The following is a 22,495-nucleotide window of genomic DNA, read 5'->3' as shown; positions in this document are numbered from 1 at the left end:
CGTCACTTGGTGATGAGGAAATGGTGATCTTGGTTCGCTCCTTGTGGATCTGCTCTGCCCTAGAGCTGGGTGCTCAGGGACTGTGCCCTGCTCCTGCATGAAGGACTTTGAGGAGAACATGTGGAGGAGGGCTCTGGGCAGCCCCAGCCCTGCTGCTGTCTGCTCTGAAGCACTTCCAGGGTCTCCTCCATCCCTGGTGGAGATGATGTGGGTCAGTGCCTCTCCCAGCTGCCTGGAGGTGCCTGGCCATGTCTTTGGAGGGAATGAGATCTGGGGCTGGGTGCTTCTTGAGGATTAGCCCCTAAAACCCAGAGGCTCTGTCATGTTCCTGCCTCCTTGGCCAAGGACTCAATGCAAAGATTCCCCCAGTTCGAGCTGGGCAGTCCAAGCCCAGATTCTCGCTTTGCTGAAAACCTAAAGCTTGTGACCTACAAAAGTTTCTTGCTCTTGAGAGCTGCTCCGAACCCGCATGAGGTTTCTCCATGAGGCTCCTGGGACATCTAGGCCTGTATGTAACACAGCCAGTGGATCATCTGTGTTGGGGTGATGGCTGATCCAAAGCTGGCTGTGTGTATCAGCCCACGTGCTTCTGCAGCTGGGAAGAGTTCGATGACGATTTGAGGACCAGCGCTTCAGCATCCTTTGGCCAGCAGCCCTTGCTTGTATATAGCAAGGCATCCGCTCTCTTGCTGCCACACAGGATTTGGTTTAGCTCTGCCTGTCTTGCTCTGGTGCTGAAAAATGACAGAGGGTGCAGGTGGACATGTTGTCAGCAACCATGAAACTCGTGAGGTGAGGTGAAAGGGAAGATGCACACAAGTTAGTGAAGACCATTCCTGGCAGAGCTATTAATGGCCGAATTACCCCATCCCCGAGCCACTCCTTGGAGCTCCCCACCAGCACCCAGGCTCCCGAGGAACTCATGGTGGGCTGGACTTGCTGAGGGTTTGAAAACAAAGCAGGGGCCTTGCATGCAGAGCACTCCTGGGTTGGCTTCAATGGGAGCCTGCCTGGCTGGGGAGAAACAGTTCAGGAAACTGGGGGGGAAAGCCATGTCTAGAGACTCCAGAAGGAACACCAGGACTGCAGATCTTCATCCTTGCTGGAGGACTGGGGCCGTTTCCTCTCCTATGCCTTCTCCCTCCCTGCTCTTTTCCTCCCTTCCTTGCTGAGATGGTGCAAGAGAGTTGCATCTGCTGGGGCAGCAGTGCAAGGGGACTGCGCAGGCTTTTTGTATATTTATTTTTTCCCCTTTTTTCCTCCCCATCCTGGCCTGCCCACAGGCTGGCATGGCCGGGCTATTTTGCTTTCATAAGCTGCATTATGTAAGCCGCGTCTTGAGCAGGGACGCGGTGCCAACTTGGAGGCCGCAGCGGGAAGGAGCCGCATTCCTCTGCCGCTGGGCCTAATCCCTGCCTCCAGCCACAGCCGGGTCGCGGGGAGGAACAGGAGGGCCGTGCCCAGGTTTCTAATCCCCCACCAGGAGCCAGCTCGTTGGTGCGGAGCCGTCGTTCCCTTTGTCAACAGGCTGTGCCCACCGCTCCTCTCCGCAAGCCTGGTCCTTGGCCGCTCGGGGAGGTTGGCCCGGGCTTGCACACCACGCCTCGGGACCTTCCTCTCCCGCTGTGCTTGTTGAACTCTCCGTGCCCTGTGGCTTTGGTTATGCTTGTTCTTAAAGGCTCGAGGGGGAGAAAATGGAAGTGGAGACTTCTACAGCTCTAGGCCGAAATACGGCGGCATGAGGGGCTGCACGCTGAGAAGGTAGGGTGCAGAGCCTGGGGAACGCCACGCTGGTGCTGCTGACTGCTTCTCCACGCTGTCCCACCACTGGCTGTCCCCCAAGGGTGCCACATCTGCAGGAGGAATTTCTACCCTTGTCAAACCAAGGCCAGGTTGGATGGGGCTTTGGGCAATCTGATCCAGCAAGAGATGTCCCTGCCCAAGGCAGGATGGTTGGAATTACATGACCTTTAATGGTCCCTCCCAGCCCAGCTCATTCTATGTTGCTACAACCTGGGGAGCCCTGGAGATCCCGCACCCAGCTGGTTGAAGGGTGCAGGACAGCAGTGGGTGCTCGGCAGGGTGCTGTGGGCTCCCCGTCAGCCTGAGCCAGCTCCTTCAGCCCCTGCACTCAGGACTGATGAGCTTCAGCACCAGGCATGGGCCACCCAAGTTCAGAAGAAAAGGCCCACTTCTTCTCCTTGGGTTGAAGCTGACAGCAGTCATGCCTTGCCGTGTGTTTTCGGGTCTCGTGGGTGGGTAAGACTCCAGAGTTTTTGCTGGCAGCTTTCCCCAGTGCTAAACATGCTGTTAAAGTGAGAATTAATAATCAGATCCAGGTCCGGGCTGCTTACTCCTCAGCACAAGCTGGGTGGCTGTAGCCCATCCTCATGGCTTGTGGAGATGCTGAGCAGCTGGTGGAATGGCTCAGCTGCTTCTGCCCTGATCCAGATCTTGGCCAAAAAGCCTAAAACAGTGGGAAAGGGAGCAAGTAGGGTCCTCCTCCCCCTCTGAACTGAACCTGTGGGATTCTGGAGAGCACAGAGACGTGCAGGTACTTGGTGCCCTTCAAATGCTCGGACCAACCATTCCTTCACCCCCAGAAGGTGCTGTGCTCAACTCCTCTCCTTGGCTGGGGGCCCTGAGCCACACATCAAGCTGAAGGTTGGGCAGCCATGCCCAGGCGGTGCTGTCGGGGTGCCGGCACCATTTGGGAAGCTGCCCTGCAACAGCTGGGCCTGGAGCAGGGCTCAGCCCGACTCAGGAGCTCAGAGGCCAGGGCTTCAGCTGGCTGAATCGCCGAAAACTATGCGCTTGCCCTGAAATACAAGATATTTTCAGACTATTTTCCATCCAGACAGATAACACATGCGGGGTGATTAACTGGCTCCATTTTTTCCACCTCTCCATGTGGCTGGCTCTCCTGGCAAGGTCTCCATCCGCTCTTTAAAATGCTTTCACTGCGGCATGGATGCCTTCCCTTCTGGCAAACAACTGTGCCAGTCCTCAGCGAGCGACACTGCCACTGTGGGCTGGAGACCTGGGAGGAAATATCTCATTAAGAGATTAGGAGCAGCGTGAGCGTCTGCTTGGGCAGGCACGAGCCTACACGGTCCTCTCCAAACAAAAGCCAGCGGTGGTCCACGTAGCATCTTGCCAAGAGGCAGCCTGGGCTTGCTGGGGTTGCTCGAGCTGGAGGGGATCATGTCATTGCAATGCGGGGCTTCTGCTGGTCTCAGTAAAACAGAAATCTCTGCAAAGGTTGGGGTTTTGGAAAGGCTCAGTACAACCAAGGTAGTGATGCCAAGCAGGCTCTGCAGAAGTCTGCAGATCTTGCTGGCACCCGGTGGAAAATGCTCAAACGAAATCTAAAGCAAATGCTGCAATACTTGTCTTTTTTCCCCTTTGTTGTAAATAATGGAAGGCCCTTTTTTTTTTTTTTTTTTTTTTTGATTTTCTGTGGGTGCTATTTAAGCAGCAGCTGTATTTCAACCAGCTGGCAGCGCTTTGGGAAGAGATCAAGTGTTCTCAGCTAAGCTGGGCCAGACCTACAGCTGGTGGAAATTGGTGCAATTCTGCTTGGCCTCGGTGCTGAGGTGCTGTGTACCAGCTTTGAACTGGGCTCCCAGTCTGGTGACATGGTTCTTTGGGGGTTTCTGGGGAGGAGAGGTGCTCTTTGCACAGGAATAATCATGTATGATGTTACTGGTGTCTGCTGGAGGAGGAGGGCGAGGAGCTGGGCTGTGCTGGGTGGGATTTTGGTTGTGCAAGGAAGTCTCTGAGCTCTCGCTGCTGGACAGTCCTCCTCTGAAGCATGCAATATGCATGCTTGTTTTGAAAGTCAGCAGCACAGAAAGCAGAGAAAGTGGGAGCAGATGTGTCTGTGGGTGCTGCTGGTCCTTCTCATCTTGGGCAGGAGCTGCTCCGTGGGCACTGCTGCCTGCGGGCACCTGCCCTGTGAGGCTGCCCCCATGTAAGCACTGCCCCATGCCCTCACCGTTCCCTGGGCTGTCCCTGCCACGGGGCACCTGTGTCCTGAGGAGGTGTTGGCCCTCTTCTGGGCATCCTGCTACCCTCAGAGCTTTTTCCCTGCTTTGCACCCCCATGCTCACTCCAGGAGAATGGAAATAGTGGTGGCTTGTGCCCGGTCATGGCGGAGGTAGCAGGAGTGGCTGGTGAGTGAATTGTGCCCAGGGGTGGCTTCTTCTGTCTGATTTGGTCCAGCTTTCCTAGGAGCTGCACAGGGTTTACTGCCTTGCACGTTTCTGCTCCATCTCTAGGTTTGGCTGGGTGTGCTGGGCTTGTAATTCATTTGCACGGGCGCGCTTTTTCCGCTCTGCTGACATCTGCTGATCTCAGATTGCGTTCCAACCATTAAACCTTATGCGGCAAGAGAGAATCGAAAGAGGGGGAGACACCTCATTAATTTTTACTCCACCCTGCATCCTTCCCATCGCTTTGCTCTTGCACAGACAGGGAGGAATATTGTTTTGCTCACCCCAGGGGGAAAAGAGATGCTGTTTAATCGCCTGCCACCACATAGCACGATTATTGGTGCTGGGAGCTAAAGGGGGCTGTGCGTGGCTGTCACTGCACGGCACTTCAGGCGGGATGCTGCGTGCTCAACCAGCCCAGGTTGCTGCCCCATCGAAGCCCTTGCCTTTGGTCACAGGAGGAGGAGGAGGACCAGGAAGCGCTGAGTAACGAGGCCAGGCAGAGCATGAGCATGTTCCTGCAGTCTGTCGTCAGCGGAGCGGAGAAATGATTAACTTCGTGGGCAGGACAGGGAAGCACAGCCGCCTGTAAGAAGCCTCTCGCCCACTGCCGGAGCCGATGCAGAGAGGAGACGGCTCCACGCTGCAGCTCTTAACCCGTGCCTGCACTCAGCATCCAGCCCTTGCTCCAGCTCCTCCTAACAGCACGTCTTGAAGTCGGCATTATTTAAAAGCAAAAGGAGTTGGGGCATGGGATGCGTGCTTCTAGCATCTCAAATATGTTGAAGTGGCAGACAGCTTGCAAAAAAAATCATTTTCCTTTTTGCTAGCATGGTTCAGCAGCAAAGCCTGGGGTGGGAGCAGCACCTGGTGCACGACCCCACCGGGTCCCAGCTTGGCTCCTGCTGCTCCCCTGGGCACGGGGAGGGGACGGGGACAGCCGGGAGCTCGTGGTGGTGGCAGAGGCGTGAGCTGCCAGGCGAGCCCAGCTCCCAGCTTCCCAGCTGCCAAAAGCAGCCAAGCAGAACTTGGGCAGCGCAGTCCCCCCTGCTGGGCACCCACTTTCCTTTTTAATGCCCCCAGCTGATGTTTTATAGGAGTTGCAGATGTTTAGTAGCCAAGGGCATTTTTTTCCAGGGGGGGCTTTCTCCACGCGGGGAGCCGAGAGAGCAGACAAAGAACACGATGATATTCTCCAAGTGGTCCTCTTTTGCTGTAGCTACATCTGGCCCCGGTGCTGAGGGGAGATTTATTTCTCGGTGGGATCCCCGCAGGCAGACAGACTGTGTTTTCTGATCAGTGCTGGCACTGCTGTGGCCGTGGGGCTGGTGTCAGGCTCCGGGCAAGGCAGAGTTTGTCAGGAGAGGAAAGAAAACAAGCAGCGTGCAAGCAGAGACACAGCCAGCACCAAACCAGGTGCTCTGCTCGTGGTCTGTGCTTGGCTGGGAGGTTTGTGGCTCCATCGCAGACCTGGAGAAGCAGCTGTGTCAGCAGCAATTTGGGGTTTTCCTAGCTGTCTCGGTAGGAGATAATTCAATTCCCTGCAAACTCCAGGTGCTTGACACCTTTAAGCCTATTCCTCATGACTTTCCCATGTAAACAGGGCTTAAAGCGAGAAGATAGAGCACATGCAGTGCTTTGCACAGCTCTCAGCTCCACGGCTCCGGGAAAGGGGCACACTGGGTGGGAGACGGGCAGGGATGGGGACATGACCCTGCTGGATCCCTGGGGCCGCATCCTGCCTGGATCGCTCCCAGCTCCCCTGCTCCGCTGGAGGCTTTTCCGCGGAAAGGTGACCCCACCTGGGAGGTGCGACAGCGGGGCTGGGACCAGGCAGGAGAAACAAAGGGCCTTTTGTTGTGCTTCCCCTGCCCTGCCGAGCTTCCTGAACCCTTGCCAGCGAGATGCCGGCCGTGCTGTCACGAGGTTTGGGGGAGGCTGGCTGCGCAGAGCTCCCCAGCCCCGAAACGCGGCAGTGGGGCACGCAGATGGGTCCGGCAGGATGGGGGCTTCTCGAGGAGCATCCACGGGTGGTCCTGGCGGGGAGGGATGCGTGGCCGTGGGGTGAGTGGGTGATGATGCCTTGCCTCCCGGGACGGGGCGAGCGTCAGCACGTGGGTGGGCAGCGGGTGGGTGTGATGCCAGCATGGAGCTGCCTCTGTCACCGGCGTGCCGGCCTTGCCCAGCGCACAGCCACCTCCACTCCCAGCTGGAGGGCACGCTCATGTGCCCAGGGGCATCACGAGTGGGTGTCTGGGCTGTTGGCACTGCTCCAGGAAGGGTGCATTGAGTCCTTCCAGGTCTAGGATGCTCCTCAGCATAGGGATGCTTAGTTCTACCTGGGATGCAAAAATCCCATCCTGTGGGATTTTGAAGCAGCTCTGTCCTCCAGAATGAAATCCACTTAATATCCATCCCTATTACGGGGGCTGGAGGGGATCCATCAGTCCTTCGGATGTATCTCTTTCCGTGTATTTGGAAAACCCCTGGGACGGTGAGAGTTAATCCTTCATCCCAGCTGCTTCCCTCACGCGCCCAGCAGGAAGAGGGCTTGTGCTAGGCCAGGGGCTGCCGGGAGGGTAGGAAAAAAGCATTCAGCCCTTTTACCTAATTTCCAAAGGTTCAGACCTGAAGGCCCTGGCAACACGAGCTGCCGGTGGGGGGATTGGCGAGGCAGGGCTGTCCTCCCCACCAGCCCCAGCCCGCATCCTTGCTGGTGGGATGCCTACCGTGACCTGTGCAGCAAGGTGTGCGGGGGGGCTAGGGTCACCTCTCTGCATGTGAAGTGTTTAAAGCACAAAAATCACCTCCATTGTCTTCTTTTTTTTTTTTCTTTGATTTGACCCAGGAAGGTCTGCTCTCGTGCACACCTGATTATAAATCAGTAGGGTGTTAAAAACCCAGAGAGTTGCCTTATATATTTACACAACCACACAGAAGTGTGAGGGGGTGGCACTTTGCAGCCAGAGAACAGGGTTTGACCCTGAGGAGCTTGAGTCTAAAACCATGTTCCTTCAGCCAAGGCCAAATAAGCCTTTGCAGAAATATTAGGGATTCTTGGGAGCCTAAAGCAACGACGTGACTTTGGGCAATGGAGACTGAGTTTGCAAAATGTTCTTGTTATGCTCGTAGCTTGCTAATTTTCCTTTTGGGTTTAGTAGTGGATTTAGTAGTGGATTTAGTAGTGTTGCTCGGTTATCAAATCCGTCTCCAAGCCCAGCCCACCCTGGAGGAACAACACGAAGTCTCTGCTGGTCAAAGACCCCATGAAACTCAGCTCTGCTCCCCATGGGTGTTCTGAGTGACCAGAACCTTTTCTCAGGGGAAAGGTGGGTATTTTAGGAACAACGGAATTGATTTAAATAGAGTTAAACTTCATTCAAGGCTCTTCAGGATCAACCAACGCTTCAGCAGAGCATCTAAGCTTGATTATGAGACTGCGTTAAGATACTCCCATGCGGTAGGCAGCACCTTCCTCACATCCCTGTTTCTTGACGGGCCACAAATTTAGCAGAGCAAAATTTCAAGCGACTCAGTGAAACCTTACAGTGGCACGGGGTTCCCCTCGTCATGAGAAGTTTCTCAAGGCAGAGCTGGCTGTGTTGCTGCCGTTCCCAGCCCGTGCATGGCCGTGTGTGCTCGCAGATTCCTTCCTAGAGAGAAGCACATAGTTCTGCGTGCGTTGTGTATTTATCTTTGAGTCAGAATTGCTGTTTAAGAAAAAGAGGGCTGATAGACTGTCGACAAAGCTACTTTTGTGTCTCCTAGAGACTTGCTGGGCTCAAAAGCTTTCTGTGCAACATTCTTGCAGCATTTGAATCCTGCCGCAGAGCAGTGAAACCCATCTCATCCCTAGGGAGCTGTGTGTGGAGAGGATCAGCTTCCCCCCCAGTTTTAATAGGACACAGGATTGGGCATTAGGCTGTTTGCATTATCCTTGTATTCTAATTTGGGGGTATAAAGGAATTGGCTACAACTGTCTAGCATTTAGCAGCCAGTCGGTGGCCGCATACATCAGGTCTGAACATGACGGGTCTGGATTTCTGGGGAAGGCAGTTGCAGGAGAAATGATGTATGAAATGCTCTCGTGCCGTGTTGTGTAGGAGCAGTTCCACACCGTTCCCTGCTCCTCCCTCCTCATTTATAGGGTAATTCGCATGCGCCACTGGATTTATGCAAAAAAAATGTGAAAGCTGGGAGCATCTCTCTGCCCAGGGGCAGGAGCCTGCAGGCACAGAGCAGACAGGAGCTGGATTGCTTGCTTGCACTCAACTTTCTGTTCTTGAGGAATCACTGGAATACGAATAGGATCCTTATCAAACCAGGTTCATCCAAAGGACAAGGCCATATTAATTGTTTGCAGAACTCCAGCAAATAAACAGCATTCCTCCTGATTTCTTATTTGGCTGCTTTGGCTCCAGTGGCCAACTCAAGCAGGGGCCACGGAGCTGGGCAGCCTGGGGTAAGCGTGGGACCGTGCCCAGCGTCCCAGGTGCGAGGTCAAGCACTATGGAAACGTGGCTGTGCAGATCATGTATATGGGGGAAAAAAGAGCATCCATCTTATCTGGGGGTCTAAACGCAGATGGGAGAAACACTGTGAGCAAGACTTTTTCGTGGAAGCCATTTACCATGCTCTGGGAGAACGAGAGACAATAAGGGTGATAAAATGGAAGCGTGGGGCTTGGCTCCCTTCCCAGGGCAAGGATGGGCAGCCTGAAGGACTGGAGTGCATGAGGCCAAAACCATCAAGACTTTCAAGCAAAAAGCAGGCGACACAAGGCATTGCTAGTGCCTCCATCATCTCCTGACATCTCCACCGCTTCTGGAGTGTCCTCTGTGGCCAGGCTGGTCATCTGCCTGAAGCGGAGAGAAAAATTTGCAGGCGTCTTCCTTTGTCTCAAGGTGGCCAAAAAAACCCCAGATTATCCCAAAATGGGCTGCCCTGTGCAGCCATCGCGGCTGCCCCCAGTGCGTCTGGGTGGTTTCTGGTGGGCGGCCAGGGGTCTGCCCCGGGAAGGAAGGGCGCTCGCTGGGCACAGCCCGTGGCAAAAGCTCCTGTCGGTGCTGGCCGCGCTGCCGGCTGACCAGAAGGGCTCACGTCTGCAAAATTCCCATCTAGGGCTAAATTTAAACACCCAAATGTAGAGTTCGGAAGCCCAGACGACAGCCCAGCCCTCATCTGCAGTGGCTGCCTTTCACCAGCCCTCCTTTTGGCAAGGAAGGAGCTTTTGTTTTGCCGGGACTCCGGGCCAGCTAGGAATAATACGGCCAGTGAAACCCTCCCTGCCCCAGCACAATGAGGCGGCGTGCTCGCTCCCCAGCTGGGCAGGAGGAGAGCACCCCAAAAAGCACCCCAAAGCGGGACAGAGGGGTCTGGAAGCTTTCTCCTGGTGCTCAGCCAAAGCTCAGCACCCCGATGTGGGACCTGGGATGAGCTGGGACGGAGCGGTTCCATCTCCACAGTGCTGGGAATTGAGGAGAGGATTATTAGGGTCTTGCCCAAAGCAGCCCTATGACCCGGTCTGGCCGTGCTAACCCCATGGAAAATGCCTGCGGTGGAGCAATGTCCCCCCGCTGTTATTTTTAAGCAGTTCGCTGAGGACAGGAGATAGTGGGTGCTGACAGGAGCCTGGCTGCTAACAGGGCTCGTGCCTGGGCTTACGCGTGGACTTGTGCTTAAGGGGAGGTGGGAGGGAGGGTGGGTGGAGGAAGGGGGCAGGAGCACGCAGATGTGATGGAGAGACCGAGCTTATGCTGAAAGTGTGTCCAGAGAACTCACGTTCACGCACCCACACGGGTGTCCTCCCAAATCACCGCTGTGCCAGGGCAGCCCTGGACAGGGCAGGCACACTGCAGATCAGCCCATTGCCTCCTGAAATATTCTTGCCCAAACGGGGTTTTTCACTGGGCAGCACGAGTGCTTGGTTTCCTTTTCCCATGGGACTGATGCCCACCGCAGGCAGGACTCAGCGGGTGTGGGTTAACTTTTGGCCTGTAGCTGCTTCCCCTGCCACGGAGGAGAGGTGCAGGTGCCTCGTGTCAGACACGTGCACGAGTCTTTGAGAGTTTTGGCTTCCTGCACGTGTAAATACAACCAAGGGAAACCTTGGGGTCAACTCAGGATAGTTAACAGCCTGTCTTAAAAAGAGATCTTGAATAAAAATAGGAAGATGCAGACACACGAAGCCTTTGTGTGCCCTGCAAAGGGGTGATGCTGCGGGCAGGACCCCGCTGCTCGCTGCTGGCTACGTGGTGCCCATCCAGAAGGGCACAGGGTGAGGCTGAGGATCCCTCTGAGCAGCCTCTGTAAGCACCCAGCGTCCTCCCCCTGTGACCACAGAGGGGCTTGGGGATGGCGGGCTGGAGAGGGGCCTCATCCTGTGCCAGCATTAAGGCTGGAGGAGGTGGGTCACAAAATGGAAGCACAAAGTGCACAAAGGCTGGGACAGCCTTTCCCAGGACCTTTCCTTCCTCCAGCAGTGACGCTCGGAGGTAACAGGGATACAGGAGAGGGAGAAATTAAAGTTGCTGCTTTTTTCAGGGCCTCCCCGGGAGCGATGCCCACCGGCAGCCTTCCCGCAACAACACGATCCTGGCGCAGCAAGGGGACACATTGCAGCATCCTCTGACCCCACAGACCCCAGGTCTGTCGGTGCCACTCGGGGCTGGCCCCTGACTCACATCCTTGATTCACCCCAGGGCAGGGCTCGACCAGCAGCGTGGGCTGGGCTCTTCCAGCTCCCTCGCCTCGCTTCTGCCGGAGTCACCCTTTCTGCTTTGAATTAAGAGACGGGAAGGCAAGGCGGGGAAAAGAATCAGCAATAAAAAGAGATGGAGCCAGCCCTGTGCTGGAGCCCGGAGCGATAAGCATGCAGCCAGGAGGAGGAGGAGGAGGGATGAGGTTGGCCACGGTCACGTGCGGGGATCTGCTTTCGGCACAGCCGGCGTGTTTGTAGGGCAGGGAGGGTGCGACATGGGCTCCAGCTTCCAGGAATCCTCCGAGCACAGGATATGCGGCGGGGAGCGAGTAAACATGATACAATAGCTGGCCTGTAACTCGATCGGCGCCCTGCGTTAGCTGCTCCCCGCCCGGGGACCTTGGCGGCTCCTCGGGGGTGTCAGGGCACGGGGTGCCGTGTGCTGGGCTGTGTGGCGCGGGGCGATGGGGGAGCCCGTTTTGGCAGGGGTGGGCGAGCTCGGCTGCTCTGGCTGAGCAAAGCAGGGAGCACGGGGGGGACCCCCCAAAAATAAAACTGGCTGGGCACAGATGGAGCGCACAGGCTGGGCGGCACAGCCTGTCCCAGCCACGGGAGAGGAGGATTTCAGAGAGCAGCTGCGGATTTCCAGCTATATTCTTCAGCTCGCACTGGGGAAGGATAGGATCAGGCCAATTTTTTAAGCCCTCAGCTTGATTTCTTTGCTGCAGGAGCAGCGGGCAGGGACTGGCCGACCCTCCGCAGGAGCAGGGTGGGTTTCTCACCACCCGCCGCTTTATTTGTATTTTTAGAGCGCGCCGCAGGCACGAGGTCCCCGCGGCAAGTGAAATTCCAGCCCGCAGCTCCGTGTCCCCATCCCGCTCCTCCGAGAGCCAGCAGCTGAGCCGGGGCTCAAGTGTCTTGGGGCACAGAGGTGGGGGCCACGCTCCGGGTGCCGAAACATCGTCACCCTGTCCCGGGGAGGGGTGGGGACCTCGGGGACGTCAAGGAGAAGGCCAGAGCGTACTGTGCTCGCTGGAGGGACCGATGAGTCGGCAGCGTGGTGAGTCAAAAGCTGGGAAGGGCAGAAAGCTATCAGAGAGGGATGCAGGGGGGTTAAAGCCGGCCAGCACATCTCCTGAAGGCATCTCAGGGTGTGCTGATGCAATTCGTCTAAGGTCTCTTGTCTCTCTGCTGAGAGCCACGTGGGCTGCGAGGGTTTTGGGCAGAGCACTGACACTTTTTTGCTGGCTGCAGCCCGAGTGGCAGGGTGCTCGTGGGCTGCAGGGAGGCTTTTGGGTGCCAGCATCACTGGGGTGTGATGCGGGAAGGATGCGTGGCCAGCAGTGTGACACCACTGGCTGTGCACAGACCTCGTCACCAGCGCCGACGTGACACATCCCGCTAGGGCTGGGGCTGGACGGCGAGTGACTCAAGCAGGCGGCCGCCCCAGTGCTTGAATCACCGCTGAAAGCAGCCCCTGCCTGGCTGCTGGGGCTCACAAAGCTGCCTGCTTCAGCTGCGCACATGTACATGCAGCCACTGCGCACCTACGGAGCTCGCCGTGGGCTTCTTGGAGAAGTGGGGCAGCTCTGGAGCACCCAAAGCTTCCCCAAAGCGGGCTGTCCCTGCAGATTTTTAACACCCTGAAGGCATCAGAGACCCCCTCAGCATCCCTCCGCAGGGAATATGTGGCAGCCTAGCCGTGGGACAGAGGTGGGAAGGTGCTGGGAGCTGGGGCAGCTGCCACCAGGCGAAGGAGGGGACGCAGTGACTCACTAGCCTTGATGCTCACCCAGCTGAATTAAAAGGACCAGATCCGTACCACCTCCCTCTCGTGGAACAGGGAGAAAACCCAATATGCTGCCAGCAGCAATGACAGGCATGTGGCACACACCGGGAGGTGTCAAAAGATGCTCACGTCAGCTTCACCGGCAGCCCCATGCCTCCTGCCCTGGCCGTATAGGGAAGAGCACCCGAGCAATTTGCCTTTTGGAGCCTTTTGTTTCATGGGCCAGCTCTCACCTACGGCAAAACCATCTGCAGGAGCAGCAAGGAGAGAGCTGTGCCCTTCGTCCCCACTTCGAGTGACAGGTACCAGCATTTCCCACTTCTACTGCATGGGAGAAGTGCCACGCTTATGTTTAGGGGCGCTCCTGCCAGAGAGAACATGAATATTAAATATCCATTCACTTGAGGGTTGGTTTGGGTAGGATTTTTTTTTTTTTAAGCAATTTTTTTTTTTGAATACATTTCTTCTTGGCAGCCAGTGCAGCATTTTCCACTTGCTCCACAGCTTGCCTGGTGGTAGCTTCCCAAAGACGCTTAAGGATGTGCATCCTTGCTCTGTGGTCCTCCTTGGCAATACCAGCACGAATCTGTGCTGGGGGTATAAATCTTGCCTCTCCTGGAGGTCTGGGGCTTCTCTGGGGCTGTCGTTCCCTCTCTGAGTGTTTCTGGGGAGAGGAAGCTGCGGCTAACCTCACCGCAAGCACAAATTAGCTGGGTTTTGTTGCTTTTGGGGTTGGTTTTTGTTTTGTGCTCGGCTCGAACAATCAAACATCTGTTCCCGAGCCTGGCAGCTGGACCAGAATGAAATGACGTTAGCATCAATTATCCTCCGGGATGGGGAGGATGACAGGAGAATGGTGCAGATTTCCTTAACGCTGAATAACAAACGAGAACAACAGCTTGGCTAGGTGTTTAGTGTTCCCGGACAGCGTCCAAATAGCAGTCCTGCTCCAGCCCTCGTGCTGGGATGCCCGAAGTTGTGCACGGCTGCTCCCTGTGCCCACTCGGCTCTTTGGTTGCCAAACGCGTGCCATGGGGAGATGCTTCTGCAGTGACGGAAGAATAATGCCCGTTTTGGTGGAAGCCAAATGCCGAAGGATTGCCCGTCAGCAGCAGGGACCTTTCTGAACGCACCGCCACCGAGCAACCCAAAATTTGGCTCTGCTACCAAACCCAAGGCTCTGGCCAGGTTGGATGTGCACTCAGCAGTGCTGGGGTTTGCAGCGGGACGGGATGATGCAGGATCACGTTCCCCGGGCACAGAAAGGGGCCATTAACGGGAGGCAAGGGGGGGAGCGACTCGGCACAAAGGCTCGGATTTGTTGGCACCCGCGGGGAGCAGCTGCCGAGTGCCAGCCGGCGGCGATGCTCGGGCGCGTGATGCGGCCGCCTGACCCCGCCGTGGGGCTGGCACCGGGCAGAGGGCACCGAGCTGCCCTCGGAGGAAACCCAAGCACGCTCAGACGGGCTGCATGGGCAGCAACCTGGCGGTTTTCTTCCCGAGGTAAGCCAGGCACGAGTGTTACCTTCTGCAGGACTTTCTGCCCAAAAGCTGGGTGCATGCAGTCATCACTACAGGTGAGTTTGTTTTGTGCTCCAAGGCCAGGATGGGCACACGGGTGCCACAAATACATAACACACACACACACACAATCCTTTTTTTTCCCCATCCTGAACCGGAAAAAAAAAATAATTTCCCTGCATCCTGGAAGCAAAGAGAAGAAATGTAAGTGTGGGAAAACAGCAAAATGATCACAGAGCAGCAGTGCTGAGCGAGCTGCCTCATACCTGCACAGCCAGATGCCTGAATAGCTTGACGCAGGCTTCAGGAAATAATTTGGGCTGCTGCAGTGTTGGAGCCACTAAAATAGCTTCCCTGCTCTCCAGGGAGCTGTGAATTTTTAGCCTGACAGCTCGCAGTGCCCCGAGGGGCGGGTACAGCTGGGCTTGCTTTGAAAACCCGACGGCATCGAGCACCCCTCGCATCCTCTGCAATGTCGGGGGGCTCAGGTGGTCCGGGGGCGCAGCTGGGCTGAGCTGAGCCCCCCGAAAATTTGGGCACTGTTGGTTTTATGTGTTCTGTCTGGCTGCTCCCCTGCCTGAGACACGGGACTCTGATCTCCTTCTGGGCTCTATATGAGGGGTATCAACAAGCCACGCCGGGATGAAATTACCGTTGGTGTCACCTGGGACGTGTAGCACCTCTCTTCTGCAGCTGGGAACTCCCACGCTGGCCTCCCCTGCCAGCAAATTGAGGCAAACTGGGACAATCTCCCAAATCCTCACTCGGGAGAGACTGCAACGTTAGGAGCAGAGGCAAAGGAAGGTTTAGATTAAAAACAAATAAATCATTTGGTCCGAAACCAAGAGAACGTACCCCAGTACGTCTGTCTTTTGCTGGTTTGTGTGCTCTGCTCTAGCCTGTTTTCTCAAGCCTTCCAGAAGCCAGTGTCACCACGGTGTTTGCCTGTCCCTTCTGCAACAGCACGCCAAACTGGCTGATTTCAGGTAGGTCCAGCAAAGAAACAACCCCCCCCCCCCCAGTATTCGGGTCTTACTGCCTGGGTGAAAATAGGGGCAGGACATGGGTTTGATAAGAAAAGCCCCCCCCCCCCCCGAGCTGGCTTAGGGACAAGTCGGTCAGACAGCCGCAGAAGGAGGTAATCCATCCGTGCAGGGCTGGGGACACAGTGACTGGGCTGAAACGAAGGCTCGGCACCGTGCACCCTCCCTGGCTCTCCGGGGATCAGCCCACGGTCTCTCCCTTTTTTCTTTTGACCCACTTTGCAGTGGCCGACTTTTCCCAATTTGCTGGGTAATCCTAAATCCTAGGAGGCCGACGCCTGAACATCCTTTGAGGACCTTAATCCCCACCTACGGTGCTCTGGTGGCCGTCGGCGCCAGCTGAGCCTCCCGTGCACGGCACAGGGTGCTCTGCAAAACGTGCCCCAAGGAGCACGGGTGCTAGGCACGGGGCTTGGGGGCACCGGGCAAGGAGCTGGCAGGGAAAGGCCAGGATATACGGCACAACATAGGGATCACCACTTCGGACGGCTGGGATGGGAGAGGCAGAGCGAGCTGCTGGGGAGCACAAGGTGCATGCAGTGCATCTGTCCTGGCTGCGCGGGGGCTGCCTCCACCCCCAGCCCCGGCTCAGCATCGCAGAAATCCCTCACTTGCTCCCCATCACCCCCTCGTTTCAACACCCCCCCCTCCACCCCTGGCTTGTTTGCACAGCTCAAAATGTTCTGGGCATTATCAGTGTTTGCACTTTTGCCTCTGTTTGTGCTGGTTGCATTTTGAAGGCAATAAAGTCCAGCTCTGTTTGCTTACGAGGAACCTGTATTTTTCCCTCCGCTGGACGAACCCCGGCCCCGAGCACCCCACGGCTCGTGCCGTGCATCACCCCGTGGCTCGGCTGTGACCCTCCCGGGGGGCGGCTGAAGCCAGCAGCTCCCTTGGGACCAGCCCCGTGTGGCTCGTGGCCACCTGCCCTCGCGTGCCCCAGGCAAAGCTGCTTGGCCCCGGCTCAGCCCGGAGGCTTACGGAGGTGCACGCTGACGGCAGCGGGCACGCAGGTCCCCCCGCCGGTGCCAGGAGGTGTCCCCCCTCCCTGTGACAACGCCTCCGGGTGACACCTCCCTTGTTGTCCTGTCCGGGGGGTTAAACATTAACAGGGGCTGCGGCCAGGGCAAGGCCAGGGGAGTCACTGGAGGGGATAAGGGAAGGGTGTTGTTTTGGGAGAAAGCAATGCTCAGAAAGTGTCCCCACGCTCTGGTTGTCCCTGCGCTGGTCATCTTCTCCCACCCGGCTGCTCCTCCGGCCCCTCCTCAGCTCCCACTCTTCCTCCCCAGCTGCTTTCTCCGTCTCTCGTGGTCGAGCAGGCGCTTGCTGAGCTGCCCAGTGCATTTCCCCGTGGAGACGTCACTTCTTGCATCTCCTGCCTTCGGTCTGGCCAGGGGAGAGCTGCTGGGGCTGGCACCAAGGTGGGCTTCCACCAGCCCTGCTTTCCCCTCGCTGCTTGGTGAGGCTCCAGCATCCCTGCCAAGGGGCAGAGCCCGTTGCAAAACAGCAGCCAGAGCTCTGCCCCTGTTCCTGGAAGGGCAGCTCCTCTCGCAAACGATCCCTCTGTTAACGTCAGGTGTGTTCTCCAGGGCACACATGGGAAAGCCTGGGTGATGGCTCAGCACCAGGACAAGGAACAACGCGCAGCCCGAAGGCTTCGCAAGGGGTTGTGCTCCCGAAGCAAGAAGGAAAAAGGTGAAACTCTCTGCTGACCTTGGCTGGAAATCCTGGCAGCAGCCGGCTCCCGAAATGCCTATCGCCCTGCGCGGCCGTGGCCAGCCCTGCCCTCTCCTGGACACGGCTCGCTGGGAAGCGGCCCAGATTTTGAGAAATGCAGGATTAGCTGTCCGAGGGGGTCAGCTCGGCCCAGCCTGTTTGCGAAACCTCTGTGCCGATTTATCATGCGAGCTGTCTTCCTCGGAAAACAGGCTCACGGGGGCCGGGAAATGCACGTTGCTCGCTGCCTCCTGACACCTCCTTGGCAGGCGAGCGCTCCCTGTAATTAATTCCCAGCTCTGGAAAGCTGCCCGCGACGTGCCCGCTCCCCCTGGCGAGGGCAGGGCTGGGCGGGTGGGCACGGGGCGCAGCTCCTGCTCCATCCCGGCCCCCAGCACCTCTCCCCCTGCTCGCAGGTCCGGGCCAGCACTTCTCGGAGTCCTCCAGGCTCTGCTGTGTGAATTTCCTTAAGGAACGGCAATGCCGACGTGCTGCCAGCATCCCAGCACGGCACAAGCCCAGGGCATGGATCCTGCCCAAAGCTGGGGAGCTTGGTTCCGGAGGTGCTCGCCCTGCTCCCCGAGCCCACAGGCGAGGAGCGTGGGGTGATGTGAGCTGTGCTAATTGCTGCCTGTAATCCCCAGATTATGTTTTACTGCTTGCTATATCCCCCTTCCAGCTCTGTTCCCTACCTCAGGCCAAACCCGAGCGCAGCAGGGCTTGGGATCCTCCTAATTAAGCACTATTTTGTGTTTTACACCGTGTTTTCCGTGCAGTTTAACACACGACACAAGCACCCAGCGGGGCACAGCAGTACGCGTTCCCCTCCCAATTCCGTGCTCCCATCCCAGGCACCACAGACGAACATCCCACCTCAAAGCCGAGATAGCTCCACTCAGCAACCCCGTGCCTTTTTCGGGGATGGATATAATGAAAAAGCCCATTTTGGGGTCTTTTCCCCAGCTTCCGGGGTCCATCCTGCCCCATGAGCCTTGGGCGTAGCAAACCAAGCACGGACGCAGCAGCGCGACCCGTCACGGCGAAGGTGACTCCTTGGGAATGGCCATGCTTCATCCCCGGATCCGGGGCTGCTCATGCAATTATGGGAGCGATACGAATGGAGGCTTTTGTTTCAGCAGACACGGTGCTTGCTGGGGGCCTTGCAGGAGATAAATCCCTGCCCTGCTAATTGTATTTCTCCCTCCCTGGCTTCGAATAAATGGCTTTAATCTCCGAAGAGGTTATGGAGAGAGATGGAAAGGAAAAAGGGAGAAAGAGATGCCAAGGGCTCTGCCAGCCCATGGAGAGAGGTGAGCTGGCGGTGTCCCGAGGGCTTCCTGAGGTAGTTCACCCCAAAAATCCTAATTTGCTGAGCTGGTGCTGTGGGGCACCAAGGGTAGCATTTTAGGGTCTGCACAATACAGCCTTGTGGGCTTTTAAAGGGCTTTTGAGGGTGTCTTGCCCACAGCCCAAGAGTCCTTTTGAGCTTTGCTTTCCAGAGTGAAAAACCCTTGGGAAACTGGAGGTACATGAAAGAAGAAAATATCTGTGAAATTTCATGTGAAAACCAAAACTAAAGATATTTTATTCTCTTCTTGCACACAAAGCAGGAGGCACACGAGCATATATCAGTCAGGTAACTCTGTTTAAACTAGCCTGAGCACACTGCAATGAAAAGCTACACGTGTACCTGCTTGGAGTGGTGGTGAAACGACATTTAGGATTTTTCTGTTTTAACATTTTTTTTTCCCATCCCTGCAAACACTTGGCAATAGGGCGTTTGGTCCCTGAAGGTTTTCTCCAAGAAATGCACACCGGGCATGTTTGCAGAGGCTCACCAAAGTGCCCTCAGCACGAGGCCAAGGACGTGAGCCCACCTCGTGGTAGCTGCTGCTCGCTTGGTTTGGCCATGGTGCTCGGCATGCAAAACAGTGCAAGCTTTGGAAAGCACTAAAAAATAGAAATAACAATGCGTGTCCTGGGAGCTTTCATATGGCATTCAGTGGATGTGAGCTTTAGGTGCAGAAAGGCTCTCCAGAAAGGTACCCACCCCCTCTCCCTGCACGTGCCAAAAATTATTGAAATTCTTCTCATCTAATAGCCAGATAGTGGTCTTGCACTCGACCGTCTGAAGAGCAGATGCAGCTCTGGCAGGCATCCAGGCAAACACTAAATGAGCATTTATATATGTCTTTTTATATATAACAGAGGATTTTTTTTTCTGCTTCTTGTATCCACACCATTCCTCAGGGTACAACTCTCCGTTTGTTTTTACTGTTTCAGCCACAGAAAGGCCAGAGATGGGAACAGAAGCAGAAGCAACCTGCTCCTGCTGCTGGGGGCTGTGGGAAAAATGAGAGAGAGCGGGGTGCGGTTATTGCTCCGTCCCTCTGAGCTTTAATAAGCCCTTCATCACTTGGGGTCCCCCCAGAGAAGCATGGCAGGTGCCAGAGGTGCCTCGAGATAAAATCTTTGCTGCGAGAGGTAGAGACAGGCACCTTCTGGGGTGTGAGCATCCTCCAGCGGATGCCTCCAGCTCCCTCCCCATGGCTGTCCCACCAGGACAGGCTGTTTGAGCGCACAGCCAATTTCCTCACCTCCTGGCAATTTATCTGCAGAAGCAAACTCCGGGCTCAGCCTGGCCATCCGGCTTTTTGTTCCTCTCGGTTTTCCAGCCAGCCAAGCCAGGGCCCGAGCAGTTCAATCAGCGCGGCCGAGGTCAGACCACAAATCAGGGCGTAGCCAGCCAGAGCCTCTCGACGCAGCTCCCAGCCCTGGGCTCCCGCGAGTGATTTATTTTCCGCCTGCTGCTTCCTTATTTTCAGCACCTCGTTATTCCCTCAGTCCCTGCCGTGCCCCGTGCGGCGGGGCTGGAGGATGCCCAGGCGTCCCCAGGTGCTGGGCTGCAGGAGAGGAGCTCCACGTGCCTGGAGGATAGGGCCTGTGCCTCCACCATTGCACAGCCTGATTCATTTTTGCCTCTGGGCAGGTTTCCTTTTGCAGTGTCACATCTTTGGGACAGGCTGCCCAGCACAGGGACGTGTCTGGCCATGCACTAAAACCTAGCAGCCAGCCAGTTCGCAGCGCATCCGTGCTCCAAGCCCAGAGACTTGCACGGGAGCATGGTTTATTTTTATTCATCCAAACCTGCAGTGTGGTTTCTCAGCTTCGGCTATGGAGATCCTGGAGCAGGTGCTAGATTTTTTAATGCCTTTCCACGTCTTTTTCCCCAGCTAATGAGGACCTTTGTGTGCGCACCCTCTGGGCTCAACAGAGGTGTCCTGGGGATGACACCGGCTTTGGTGCAAGGGGAGGGATGCACGGAGCTGCCTGCGGGCCCCTACCCGACGGGGGTGCACGGGGTGCCCTGGGGTGCTGAGCTTGCCGTGGGGCTGGGGCGTGCATGGGGCTCTGCACCTGCTTGTGCAAAGCTTGCCAGCAAGCCAGCGCTTGGGTTATTCCTTATCAACAGTGCTGTAGCAGGAAAGGGCTCCTGTCTCCAAACGGGCTCCAGCCCCAAAGGCACCAGAGGTGTAACAAGCTGCTTTAAAGGTTTCTTTTTTCCCATTTTCTAGGCCGGTGGGAGCAATGGCCGTGCGGACTGCCCCCTCTTCAGGCAGGAGGTCTGAAGGCCTGCTCCCCGCACCACTCCAGCACAGCTCCCCAGCTCTCCTGTGCCATTTGGGGAGCTGGGCTCCCTGCCGGCTCTGCCAAAGGAGCCCTTGGCGATGCCACTGGGTGCTCCTGCCCTGGAAAAACATGTAAAAAACAGTAATAGTCCCCTAACCTGGCTAAATAAAATCGTTGTGGTCCATCAGACGAGCTGGCCGTGGATGGTGAGCGAGGAAGAGGATGGTCGGCATCAGACAGCCCTGCCCAGGGGGGTTGTGTCGCCGATGTGAAACCATACGGATGGCACCAGGAGGGGGACAAAGGGGTTGCAAAGGCACATTTCAAAGCCTCTTTATTTATTTTTTTTTTCTGCTGGAAACAGAGGGCTCGTAGCCCCAGGCAGAGCAAAGCAGCAGGGGAACCTTCAGCGGCAGCTGTTTTCCGGGCAGAACTGTCCCCCTGCCACCGAGGGCCCTCTGAAGAGCCTCGCTCGCCCGTTTCTGTGGGTGATACACCCACGTGCTGGGGAGATTTAGTGCCCGTGAGGAGCGGGAAGAAGAAAGCTGGGGAAGCCCTTGGCTGCCAGGAGAGTTGCATTGCACAGCAACGGGGAGCGTCTGCCCTAAGGAGCTGGAGCATCCGGCCTTCCTTGGCATGCAGGCACAGGGGGGTGAGCCTGACCACCTGAATTCATCAGCTTTTGGGGGGCTTTGGGGCTTCTCTTGGGGGTGTGAGAGTGGAGACGTGCAAAGGAGACTTGGAGCAGAGGGTACCTGGGGCTGGATGGTGCCGGGGGCTTTGCCATACCTGCGTAGGTAACCACATGCATGGGGCAGAGCCACGGGGCATGGATAATTCTTGGTTGCAACACAAACCACGTTTCCCTTGTTTTTTTTTTTTATTTTTTTACTACTGTAGGAAGCTTCATTTGGAAGAAAACATCCGAGCTCAGCGCCAGGCCAGCTTTGCAGCGTGCAGCAGGCGAGCAGGAGGGATGCAAGCGGCGGGGATCAGAGGAAAAGCTCACCCCAGGCGGAGGGGGCCGAGGAGCAACCCTCTGCATGCCAATTGCCAGAGTCATCCCCGCGGTCCTGGAAACCAGCGCTGGGTCCTGGAAACGCTGCTGGAAGAGAGGCTGCACCATAAATTTTAAACGTAAGGCAGCCCCAGAGAGGCAATAAATACGTTTGCGAGCACATCCACATGCCAGCCTTCTCACCTCTTTGCACTTTGACACCCAGACAGGGTATCCGACCCCTGGAATATGCCCTGCCACATAACCAGAGCTGTAACTCCCACCTGAGTCCCGTCCAGCGCCATTTCCAGATTCACCCCCCTGTAAATCTTATTTCTCCTCTCCGATTCCTGCTCGGGCTGGCTCGTGTCCGAGTGTCCGTGGCAAAAGGTGGCAGTCGGGAGGGGTGGGGGCCACGGGGCCCGTGGTGGTGATTTACAGCTCCTGCTGCCGTGGCTGGGGCTGGAGCAGCTTAATGAAGTGCGAAGGAATGGGCAGCACGAGACACCGAGGCTGGAAAAAATACCAGCCTCCCTCGGAATAATTTCCTCCTGACTAGCCGTGCCCTGCAGCCTCTAAATCTGTCTTCTGACGGATTTAATAAATCCCCTGCGTTCCCCCCTTGGATCAGACGGTGTGTGAGGAAGGTGAGGCCGCCTCAAGATGAAGAGCTGGTGCAGGGAAGGTGCAGCAGAGCCATGGCTGTGCCCCCTCGTCCAAGGCCGCGGCTGCTCCTTGCCTGAAAAGGTTTCAAAGCTCCGAAGAGACACAGAGACCCAGCCCTGGAAGAGGGCTGCGGCCAGAAAAGCAGATGCTCCGCCGCTCCTCTTTGCTGCAGGACGCCTGGGAAGAGGAGGCCCAGGAAACGAGGGTGTATTTCATGTC

At 56.6% G+C, this 22,495-nt stretch overlaps 1 long non-coding RNA gene across 6 annotated transcripts; it reads left to right on the top strand.

Moving 5' to 3' along the window:
- The first annotated feature begins 798 nt into the window (after nucleotides 1-798).
- LOC308198842 lies at nucleotides 799-21,799 on the top strand. Of its 6 annotated transcripts, XR_013954240.1 has the most exons (5): nucleotides 799-3,973; nucleotides 4,118-6,278; nucleotides 10,758-10,860; nucleotides 11,724-16,962; nucleotides 21,514-21,799. It is a non-coding gene; the product is annotated as an uncharacterized lncRNA (long non-coding RNA). The 6 variants fall into 6 exon arrangements; XR_013954241.1 differs by having other exon boundaries at nucleotides 799-6,278; XR_013954244.1 differs by lacking the exons at nucleotides 799-3,973; nucleotides 4,118-6,278; nucleotides 10,758-10,860 and having other exon boundaries at nucleotides 10,881-15,210; nucleotides 16,857-16,962.
- Nucleotides 21,800-22,495: the final 696 nt, after the last annotated feature.

This window comes from Anser brachyrhynchus (genome assembly GCF_964034855.1).
Source record: "Anser brachyrhynchus genome assembly, chromosome: 8".
Classification (NCBI taxonomy): Eukaryota; Metazoa; Chordata; class Aves; order Anseriformes; family Anatidae; genus Anser; species Anser brachyrhynchus.
This window is presented reverse-complemented; position numbering and strand designations above follow the sequence as displayed.